The sequence below is a fragment of the Hippichthys cyanospilos genome, chromosome 6, assembly GCF_059441005.1.
Source record: "Hippichthys cyanospilos isolate Australia breed blue-spotted pipefish chromosome 6, RoL_Hcya_1.0, whole genome shotgun sequence".
NCBI lineage: Eukaryota > Metazoa > Chordata > Actinopteri > Syngnathiformes > Syngnathidae > Hippichthys > Hippichthys cyanospilos.
Genome location: NC_142374.1, coordinates 13,308,377 through 13,320,887, shown reverse-complemented (window position 1 = coordinate 13,320,887; position 12,511 = coordinate 13,308,377). Strand labels below are relative to the sequence as shown.

The window sequence follows — 12,511 nt, the reverse complement described above, 5'->3', positions numbered from 1 at the left end:
GCATTCAAGACTCATCATTGCTGTGGCCTCAATGGTATTTCATTTTGTGGAATAACAAAAATAATTACTCTTATTGATAAGACTGCTGTTGTCCCCATTGTTCTCTCATCCCTCCGCCAGCTGCTCAGCTCCTTTGACTTTTTTCATTTTGTATTTATTTTTCCCTTTACTTATTCAGAAAAAGAATTTGCAAAAACAAAAATATAATAATTACAATTAATTACAATAACTACCATAACGTGACGCGCTAGAGGGCAGAAGTCAGCTGCCTGTTGCAACTAACAGTAGCTCGTGTTAGTTGAGGTTGTTATGGCATTGTTTTCGATAAAAAGAAGCGAGTAGACTGGACAAATGTTCGAGTCCATCCTTGTTTACACGCAGATATAATACTAAAACGGAAATGATCGAGTAAAAGTTATGATGTCTCCAGCGGATTCAATTAAAGTGCACAGTATAACAAATGTTACAACATCAACGTGTAATATTCTACAAAGTGACCAACGAAGACATTTTACATTCATAGCTAGTTCCTTCAAGACTGCAAAAATGTGTCTACACAAGTCAATTCTGTATGTTCAGCCATCTAATAACATCACAATTCATTAGTCTGCTTGTCACAATCTGTCAATACCATAGAAAGGTAATGATGAATCAAATTTGTACATCATTTTAGAAACAAAAAAAAATCATTATTTGTAAATCCAAATGTTCACTTTCATTTATCCTTTTTGATCAATTTACATGCTGGGGGAGGTCACAGAAATGCACAAGTCCAGACAAACGTAGGGGACCGAGAATCAGACAGTTGCACCTGCAGGTTTACCGAAGAATGTATCGGGCTACATTTTTTGCAATCACAAAGTGCATCTGCAGGAACCGGGTGCTCTAATTCATCTTGATGCCCACATACATGCATCCGCATCTTGATGGTCCTCCAGTGTCTTATTATGGGTTTTAAGTGGGAGTTAGGGGGGGAGGGGAAACAAGAGACGGACTACATGTAAGTAGCTGCGTGCGGCTGAGAGATTGACTTCCACGCAGAGATTAAAAGAAGCGCAGAATGTGATTAAGAGAAACGGCATTTATAACGGCGCTAAGCTTCAATATCTACCGCCAAATGTGGAAATTAGGAGCATGTGTGTTTTGTAGTTCCCAATGCGTAGCGGACTACACACTCATACACACACAATTGTATACAGGCATGTTGCTGTGGGTGTTTTCTATTTGATGATTGCCAAATTTCTTTCATGTCATTTTTTTTCTGTCTGCCCTCTGTCTGCACCATTCCCCCCCGCCATTCTTAAACTGTCAGCAGCCATGCTGTGTGTGTGCGTGTGTGTGCGTGCATGCGTGCGTACATACGTCGACTCCTCCTTCCTCACTGTCATATGCATATTTGTTATGTATCCTAATTAGTTAATAAAGGTCGCAGCATCACTCAGCGGGTAGGGCAGGGACATGCAAATGAGACAGAAGTTCACAAAGATGATAGTGACCGCTGGCTGCACCTAAATGAATAATAATAATAATAATAATAATAATAATAATAATAATAGTAATAATAATAATAATAATAATAAAGTAGTGTTAGCAATAATTAAGCAGGAATACTGATGATAATAAGAGAAATTTTAAGTGAATGTTGAAAGCTGAAAGAAAATGATGGAAGCATGTGGTATGATGTGGAATGCTTTGGAATCTTGAAATATAATAGAATGATTTGGAAGAATGTTTGATATTGAAGGATTATGTGTAAAGATTCAATGATATGCATTGGGGAAGAACATATTTTTTGCTTTCATTTAGAAATTTAGGGAAAACAAGTGTGATAGAAATAAGATGGTTTAAAGTCGAAATTGTTGGAATCAGTCAAAACATTCAGAAAATTGAAAAAACTTAATTTGGGGGATTTTGAAATTTTAAAAAAAGTAAAAAAAGGGCTAAAGATAAGATGAACAGTTTACATTTGGAATGTGAGACAAGAAATGGTGAAAGTACAGATAAATGCAAGAAATATCAGATTTTTTGCTTCAATTTAGAGATTTGGGGGTAGCATTTAAAACTGGAACAGTGTGAATTGGTAAAAAAAATAAAAAAGATGAAATTAGAGGGACCCAAAACAATGGTCGAAATTTATGAAGAAATCTTATAATTTGTTGGGATGAGCTGAAGAGCTCAAAGCTGAAATGGTTTGAATCTGTCATCAAGTAAAAATAATTTGATCTTGTAGACCATATCATAGGAAATGAGTGGAGATTTTTTGGGGTGTATTACATATTCAATATTTGTAAAAGTATGCCCTTTTGGAATGAGGGAAAAATAATCTGGGTGTGTTGGAATGTGTTGAAGTTAGAAAGGTGAGACTTGATAGAGAAATGTAGGAAGAGTTGAAGGACAAAAACTATGGAATAAGACATATGATTGGTGAAAAATGTGCAAATTGGTGAATCTAGAATTATTGGTATGTGGAATTTTTGGAATGTTGAAAATGATCCCCAAGGTGGATTGAATGAGCTGATGATTTAGCATTACAAATGTGAACACATTTCTGGAGTGCCCATTGGCAATTAAGCGTTTTTGGGTTGAAAAATGATGAATTGTGGAGGCCCAAAAGTTAGAAATAAAATAAATAATAGCCTGCAATGTGAACATTCTTCAAGTTGGAATTGTTTGAATCGGTCAAGAAATGAAAACTGGTCAGGAAATGAAGAAATGATGAAGATATTGCCGCTTCTTGCTCTTACTTATGCTGCATATTTTCCAGTTGACCTCACTGCTGCCGAGGATGTTGTGGCCAAATGTGGTACTACAACCTTATCCTAACAAACATGTGCTCACTGTTGTTTTTTTGAGCTAAAGCTTACTCTCTCTAATAAGAAAGACGAGGACGCATGCTTGAGGAGAGTCCTTTCAGCCGCGCTCTTCAGGTCCATCACCTTTCTCAGCAGAGCTTGTCTCACGTCTTTTCGCCTTAAATCAGCCTGCTGTCTCCATGTGTGAAAGCTCTTTCCTCCTCACTCGCGCCATAACTCATCCCGTCTGTCTGGTCTCTCTCGCTCGCGCTTCGTCGCTTGCTCGCTTTCGCATAACTCTTTGGATGTCTCTCCTAGTTCTAACCTGCTTTTTCAACCCTTCCTCTTTATGTTACCGTTTATGGTTATATCAGTCCCTTTCCTTCTTCATTTCCATATTTATCTGTGGCGTTTATTCTTTTTATGCCTCTTAACCACTTTCGTGTCCAATTCTATATGAAGTGAAAATGGTAGAATGGGACAAGTGGGGTCATGCCCATCAGATGAGGTCATTGCTGATTTCCTCTTTCATTCTAACATTGTGTTTACTACAGTGAAAAAAGTTTTATAATAATGACATATCTTTTATCTTATCAATGTTGAAACATTCCCTGTAAAAAAACAAAACAAAACACAAATAATCATCCCTGGCCATTGATTGTAATATTAATTGAAATATACACAGTACTTTGCTAAAAAGCAACATATTCTTTAAAAACAGTGTTGTGAGGGCCAATACTGAATTTGCAATAGCTCTGATACCAAATGTTAATCATCTAAGTTTTTTTTTGTTGTTGTATTTTTTTTTTAATCAAAGCATTGAGACTTTTGATACAGCAGTCATTTGAATCATGAGAACAATTTACAGGAAAGGAGCGGAGCAAATAAACTCTTCAGTTCTTGTCTAAATAATATTTGGTTGAATAATTATAATCAACAATTAACTAATTTGTTGTTTAGAAAGCTTTCATTTGAGTTTAAAAAACACAATTTTTAGTACTGTATTCGCACAAGATATATGAGTTCCGCTTTAACAGCGAGAAGAAAAATTGAGATTAGAATACATTCTAATCTAATCCTCTGCAGAATGTCCTTTAAAATGATATATAATACATGGTGGTCATTTAGGAATAGACAAACTTACGGCAGTTTCAATATTGCTAATTTGAAATGTCTAGTTTTGAGAAAAATGCATTACTTTGACACATTCATCACAACATTTTGCCCCTACTATTACCTTATTTTCATGCACTTCTCAACTTTTTGGATGCTGGGAAATGAAAGCCAAGACCTTAAGAAGTCATTTACATGCACACCATTGTCATTCTTTTGGAGCACTGGGGGTGGGTTGATTATGGATTAGATGTTTTTGAGAATTTTTCTTCAATCTCTCAGCCTGGAGGAAATGTAGATGTGCTTAGAAGACAGGTGACATGTTTGCATTTCTTTGCGAAAGAAAATCTTTGAGGGAGGACGGACTTTTAGGTGTCAAAAGTAGGGGTCACAAGTGTATAAAAGACATGCATATATTTAAAAAAAAACATGTTGTTTCACTCAAAGAGCGATAAGTTAATATATTTTTTTTGTTGTTGATGTATTCTCAAGTTTTGGATTGTGGGTAAATACATTAGTGGAGAACCGGAGGATAAAAAGGATCCAAACAAAGCGAGTCTTACTCTCTCAATCATCTGCTGTGATGGAGATACAGTACGAGGCGAGGAGCATGAGCTCCGTTCCTCTAATGCCGCGGGCCAAACTGATAGAAGGTGTTCTTAACTCACATATCTTTATTTTTCCACCGCAATCGCGCTCAGTGGAAAGTTTGGCATTAATTCACATCTCTGTTATTAGACTTTCCGCCCACGCTGATATGCAACCGTGTTTATCTTCGCTGGTGAACATAATGAGCTCAAAGAGTGAAGATGCTCCCAAGAGGAGGGGTTTATCGTTGCTTCTCCACTCCGGCGCTATTTTGTCTATCATCCTCCTGTGTGCAACTTTTTTTTTTCCACAGTACTCTTATACAACCAGATATTGGTTATACTGAGTGGAAATTCACTGGGTTTTGCTTTGTGTCGGTTGTTGTTAGGAAGGACAACCATAAAATTCTAGGGCACCTCCAAAAAAATTTTGTTTTCATTTTAATTTTTTTTTAAATAAAACTGAAATGTTATTTTTTGGGGTCAGTTTTATTTTCATCTTGTTTTGACTTTTTTTTTTTTTTTTTTTTTTACAACTGATAGTGTATTGTAACAATACATAATACTATTGTTATGTCTGTTTTTGTATGTTGCTGAATCACTTATGTTAAAAAAATCCATTGCTTAAAGAGTTATACTATGATGTCAGTGCTGTTCATCAGTCTGTGTGTTACATATTGCAATGTGTAATCCAGCAGACTTTCATACTCAAGGGAGAGTTGTCTTTGTTTTTTGTTTATTTTGAGAATACATTTGAACCATGAGTGGTAATATGTCATTTCAATCCTCAGTGTCAACTTTGCAATCAACTAAATCCCATTTGCAAGCATTTGGGAATTAACGCATAATGCCATTTTGAACCTCTACCTTTTTTGACAATCATCAGTATCTTTTAGCCTCGTTGTGCTTTTTTCTACTCTTAGTATCGGACATTGGAGAAGAAGGGAAGAAAAGCAACTACCATGAGTCCATTTTTTTACACTTTTCTGGGCCTTGACCTCTGCGAATGGTGAAGATTCGCTTCAAAATTAGCTTGCTAACACAGTACAGCCGACACATGCTACAGACATGGTGCTAGGTTGAACATTATTGGCCGCAGTGGTGCGAGTCCACTGGTATCAGGTGTCTGCATGGGATACAGTGTATTATATTACAATGCATTACATTAGCAACGTTTCCAGTCTCTATCAGGCCTGCAGAGAATCTACAATGAATGTTCCTTTGCATGCTAACGCCGGCTTTTACAATAATGGGCCATAAATTAATACAGTGTGCTCAGCAGTAAATGCGCTGCTTGTGTTTACAGTACGCCCGTGCATAAATGGCCCAATCGGTGTGTGATTAGGGCCGGACTGCCACCATTTACTGTCCCATTTGTCAATCACGGGGACACAAGGGGCGCTTTGCATGTTGATTAGGAAGAGCAGGCCCAAAATAGGATCTATCTATCTATCTATCTATCTATCTATCTATCTATCTATCTATCTATCTATCTATCTATCTATCTATCTATCTATCTATCTATCTATCTATCTATCTATCTATCTATCTATCTATCTATCTTCCTTCCATCCATCCATCCATCCATCCATCCATCCATCCATCCATCCATCCATCCATCTCTGTCTGTCTGATCTTCTGATCTAATTTCTGTTATCTGTTTATCAGAACTGTTACCTGGTCATAACTAAATACATAGGTAACCAATGTGTAAAGAAAGGATATGTCAAAAATGCTGCATGACTGACAAAAATGAGCATATTTGAAATAGACGAACATAAACGGAACACATGAGTTTAGCTTGCTTTTTCGCGGGCCACATTAAATAATTTGGTAACCCACACAGGCCCCTGGGCCTTGAGTTTGACACCTGTGCTACAGAACCACAAAAAGACCTGGCTTATTAAAGTATAATTCACCTCTCTGTCGTTGTCATTTAGGCCTGGTGTTATCACCAGATCATTCCCATAGGACAGAGAGCAAAGTGGGTGGGGGGCCTGGGGGGCTGGATGGCGGTCTCTGTTCCCTATGAAATGTACACGAGGGTGAATTTCAGTGGTGTTAATGGCTTTTTAAATGTCAGGGAAAGACGGGGAATGATAAAAGAGAGATGTGTTATCCAGTGTCTTCATGATCACCACAGAACATGTCGCCGCTTTCACCTCGCCTGTGTGTGTACGTGTGTCAAGGTATCGTGTGTGTGCGTGTGTGCGTGTGTGGAGGAGTGGGCCAACTTGCGGTCGAGCTGATGTCAGTGTGATTTATGCACCAATCAGATGAGCTGTGAGGGAGGGAAAAGAGAAAGTGGGGAGGGGCAGACAGGACTACTTGCTGCTTTATTGTTGTGTTGTGTGCGTCCTGTACGTGTGACTGGAGTAGCAAAGAAGAAATATACTGCATCTAATCTTTTCCACCAGCTTCTATATTTATGTACTATTATATTTGCCTTTATTTGTAGCTGTTACGGATACTCCATAGCAGTGAGCATTCAGGAGATCAGATTTCAGGTTGCTTTGTGTTGGTCCTCACAGGAAATGTAGTCTTCTCTCAGGCAAAACACTACCGCTTTAATCTATATGATGCCATCAGAATCAACGCTAACTGAAAGTTCTTCGGTGTTGCTTTATTACTTTATGTTTATATAAAGATTAGTGTAAAGAAAGTACTGTGAAACTTTGAAAACACATTACAAACAAGTAGTAACACTCTGTGGATGTTAGTTGAACTTCCTATGGAATGCTCTGATGACATCCATTCAAGGGGGCAAATATGCTCCATGGTTCTTACAATAAATAAAAATTGGTCAATGGTGTAAAAATAAAGTGCACAATTGTGTGTGTGTGCTATGATAGAACTCTAACAGGGGGTTGAGTGATGTCACAGCAGACTGCATTTTAATAGAGAGGGGAGCAATTAGAGGAGGTACAGGGCGAGAGGTGGAGGGGCTAGCACACACACACACACACGCAGACACACACGATCTCATTACGAAAAACGAGTTAATTAATTGTGCAGTGATTCACGGTACTCGTAATTAATCTGGTAGGTATGAGAGTGTGTTTTGTTGGGTGACTCCTTTCCCCCCCCTTTTAAAACACACACACACACACACACTCTGGCACATTTCTGTCCTTGCACAGTAACAACTGTCAGATGAACAACAATATGGTTTTTGTCCTATTTGTGGTTACATCCCAGTCAATACATTTTGGTCACATTTAAACACTATACATTGTATAGAAACGTGTAATTAAAAAAAATCAATACAAAAGCTAGATTTCACCATTGACAATTTTTTTCTTTTTGGAAAAAGAAAAACCCTCTGCCTTACTATATGTGTGTTTTTTGTTTGTTTGTTTGTTTGTTTTTTAACTAACAATACAGGGTCATATAAAAAAAAACATGTTCTGGATAACACAGTGGTTAAGACCATTGACTCAGGAAACCGTAGCCTGAAACATGGTCAGGACGACTAGAAATAATCCGATGGGTCCTTATATAACATGTCTATCTATAAATGGATACCTTAAAAATATTAATGAAAAAAAAACCTTACTATAGTACATGTTTATTAAAGAGTATAGTAGCTCAGTTTTAAGGCTAATGACTTTTGACACAAGAGAGTGGGAAAAAAAATCGTCTTAAGTCAACATCCAGGTGGATCCTTGGGCCATCTGCGCACCAACCTGACGATCGGACATCATGGCCCCCTGCACCATCAGCCGTTCACTAAGCAGATCGGCTATTCTTAATAGGTACGCATTATAGAGGTTTTGACTGTCGCCACAGTTCCGGTTCTCGTCTCATCTTGTGCGCTAATTTGCTAGCTAAACAACCACTCAGAGAGAAAATTGTTTCAATGGCCCCCACCTGATTTGGTATGCTGAATTGACCCCAAACCCTTTTCCGACGCCTTGCGATGAATGCCGACATTCCAACTGTGTGGCACACCAAGCTGACGGAAACAAGTTTTTGGCGCCGACGTCAGCTTGTTGTGTAGAGGGCCTTTGGGGAAAAAGGTTGTGATGTACATGGATACTTAAAATAAATGTCAAATAAAGACTTCTTACTTTAAGTTAAAAAAAATAGTCTCATGCCTCATAGTCATTTAAAAAACAAGAGACCATGAAAACGAAGCCATTTACTTTAGCACCCTAGTTGAAAAATCTTGTTTTTCGATCCGCTTTTGAGGCCTTCTCCTCCTACAATGCTTTGCACGGGTGGGAGTGGTGCATTTGGAGATTGAAGTGGAAAAAAAATAGTTGAATGAGCAATGAGGTAGCAATATAAATCTCCACCTGTTAGCTCTCCACCACCTTCCTCCCTCTCCCTCGTTCCCACTCTCTCTCTTCACTGACATCCATTGAGATATTGCTATGATTTTTCCGTGTTTGCATATATGAGCTTAATTTATTCCAATCCTACGGCATCGGGTTTATTTACAAGGCAGCTCTGGGCGGCCGCCAGCGGGCCCATTTAGCGCATTGAGCAAGAGAAAAAGAAGAAGGCGAGAGGGACTCTCTGATCCCATACATACACAGTAGTAATACAAGCGGTTCTCAATGAGGCGATTATGTGCGTGCCGGTTATTGTGCTGTTTGCGAACGACACCTAAATCAGTCCGCGGCTGTCAATCATAATTCCCGCGGCCGGCAGAGTCATGTGACCAACAAGTGAGCAGACATAAGTTAGAAAGAACAATACAAAGGTATTGAGGCACAACTAGACTGAGTTCACACAGCCTCAGCTCTTCAACACTTTAAGCGGCTGTGATTGGATAACGCAGGGGTGCCGGATGTTTTGGTCCGTGTCACATTCAGTAGAGTGCGTGTTTCAGTCTTTTGCTTTAGTCTGTGTTTGTGAAATAAAAGAAAGGCATACATTATGTGCTGTGTGCTTTGTGGTAGACCGACTCGCTCTCCCTTTTTCTCACACACACGCACACACACACAACGGCGCGCATATCTCCTTTCAGCCGGCGGCACTCTTAACCAGACGTGTTACATCCTCGCCAATCTATTATCTGCGCGTGACAGATGTATTCACGTAACAGTTTTGATAGCTATTGATTGGCGCGGCCCAAGTCGGTTAGGAACGGGAGAAAAATGAGATTCCAAAATCAACATGGCTGTGGGCGGCCATGTTTTTTTTAAGGTCCTTCAAAAAGAGGATGCTGTGGTCAATTGAATGTGTTTGGCCACACTGCGCCGCCTTGAGGAGCGCACACACTAGGTGCACAAACAAGCTGATTGAAAACATGAGTGTGTGCGCGTGTGACCTTGGCGTGGCCTGGTGGTAAAGTGGGACATGAAGCGAGTCGGCATGTGAGCAGCCAAGCGTTGGGGCCCCCTCAGATTAGCAGACTTTATTACTGCCACCAAGCGCTGGCCTGACAAATCCTCTTATTTCATTCGAGCCTCTTTTACCTCGGCCTCGCTCTTTCTCATTTCCTCACTCACCTTTTATTTAGCCCCCCACCCCGTCCCCCTTCCATTTTTTTTGTCTCAAAACTCCACCTCTTTCGCCCCCTTTCACCCTCCCTTGTGTTTCTCGGCGCACCTTCGCACCTCGCTCACGGACTTGGGTCAATTTCCTCACTTCCACATTGTTTCCCTCCTCCACCACAAGCTTTTTGCTCTACCCCCCTCCATCCTCTCTACCTCCCACTCTATGCTGTGATGAATCTGTGGACAGGGGCTAATAATTGTACTTCAGCCCAAGTGCTCATTTTTCTTAGCGTTTGAAAGGAATGACAGGCAGGAGTTCTTTTTCTCGACTAAACCCCCCCCCCCCCATTGGCTCCCTACAAGCGACCCATATCCCATCACCGCCTCCCGCCCCACCTCATCCCATCACTTCCTCTTCTTGTTTTTCTTCCCAGTCGTACACTGTTGTCAGGGAAAATAACTCAGGGTTTACAAGGTCATGCTGTCTTGCGCCGAGGACACGCAGGGGGATTCGAGGATTTCCTCATTGGAGCAGTGACTTCCATCCATCGAATAAATAAATACTAACACCTGCAACTTACAGATGGTGCGGGAAGACCAGGAGGGGGGAAATAAGTGGGGAATTCAAATGCAATAGTGAGGTATCGTCTGGTTTTGTTATTAACGGCCTCTCACTACACCTTTAAAAAAAAGTTCTTTTTTAAATTGGATGAGGGTTCCCTTAAATCCGTAAAAAGTATTAAACATTCTGTAAATTGAGCAGCAAGGCTTTAAATGGCATTAAACAAGGAGAAGAAGCAGCAGCAATAGTAAGAACAAGTTGGGACCTTAACATGAGCCCTATGGTACACCACAATCCAGTGATAATGTAATGGACAAATGCTAGTGCACAGTGAAAAACTTGAGATAAAACTGGGAGAAAATAAAACACCAAAAAATGGTCAACTTTATTTACTGCAACTCCATGTCCTAAATGACAATATTCATATTTGTAATTTGAGTTACTGTATGTTGTCAGTAGTTCATAGTAAAATAATTCATACATTTTCACCAACACACACCTCCAAAAACTTTCATCAATGTATACACGTGTTCAGCTGGGTTAGGCTCCAGCTAACAAAGAAAAGAACTGTGGAAAAATTCAGAGTAACACATCAACTGAACAGTAACTGTATGTAAAATATTGCAAAGTGCTAGTATGCAGTCCTAAGAGAACATAATCTAATTAACTACACGTGTGAAATGGTGGCTGGCAGTGTGACAAACAGTGATCTGTTTCAGTGTCATTTGCACGCAAGGTGTAAATGCACACAGCGCAGCAGGGTGACGACGCCCCGCTGTGCTGTTTAGCTACTAAGCAGTAGTGGCTGTGCAAAAGCAAGAAAAAGAAATTAGAATATAAGGAAATAAGTGCGCAAATTGTACTTCAAGAAAGCCACAAATTAACATTACTATATATATATATATATATATATATATATATATATATATATATATATATATATATATATATATATATATATATATATATATATATATACATGTCACTTGAGGTCTGCAGAGGGCCGCATGCCTTGACAAGACGAGCCATAGAAGTGAAAAACAAAGAAAATTTGCAACTCAGTTCAGGAGTAGCCGACGAAAGCTACTAAGCGCCACAATGACTGAGTGGCCTCTACAGCAGCTGTTAATGAAAATGTATCAGCAGTTTTAATCACAATGTGGCCCTCACCACAGAAGAAATGGAAAGAGAGCAGAGTGGGCGGCTGAGGTAAGAGGAGGAGGAAAGGCAGAGACTTTATTGCCGGCTGTAGTTAGATGGTAAATTTCCTCCTGGCAGATATTTATTGAGTTAGTCGAGTCTAGAGAGAGCTTTAACATTGATTGTGATCATTAAATATATCCGCCGCAAATGGCGAGATGGCGTTTCCCTCAGTCAATGGAGCCGACGGGGGCCAGAACAAAGGCATAATCAAATCAATCCTCTCATAATTATTCCTTGAGAGGTGAAATTAATCACGAGGAGAAATAAAAACAATAATGGAAAATGAAATGGTCGCTCGTAAACAATTACGGTCCAAATTGAAATGAACTCGGTGAAGGGAAGAAAAAGAAATTAAGGGAACAGCCAGTGTTGGTTTTTGCTTCATGTCGGCTGGTGGTGCCCATATCGGTTTCCGCCACACCATTTGTGTGTGAGTGTATGTGAGTGAGCATGTGTGTGGAAGGGAAGCCCTTCCCAACCGCTATGTTGCGGCATGTTAGTGTGCTATTGAGATAATCAGGGTGCTGTGGAAAATGATCAAATTTTACTTTATTGGTACAAATTGGATGTTTTTTTGTTTTTTTTTAAGTACAAGTCATGTCTTTTACTTCATCATTGCTGCTGACAAATAGTGACAGGAAAAATAATGAAATGAATGACAAATGGTGAGATTAGTTGCCTAGATTTCATACTGATCACTTTTGAGTTTTTCAGTCATGAGGCAATGCTCACTTGACATTTTACTTTATTCCAAGCAAATTTGTGACTTATTCGGCATACCTTTTTCCTAACTTTTGTCTGTCCCAC

The 12,511-nt window shown here is 39.5% G+C and overlaps 1 protein-coding gene across 1 annotated transcript in view; it reads left to right on the top strand.

The window, feature by feature from the left end:
- mafb (MAF bZIP transcription factor b) overlaps nucleotides 1-12,511 on the top strand; it is a 46,585-nt gene that overhangs the window by 31,659 nt on the left and 2,415 nt on the right. The gene's annotated exons all lie outside the window — the stretch shown is intronic.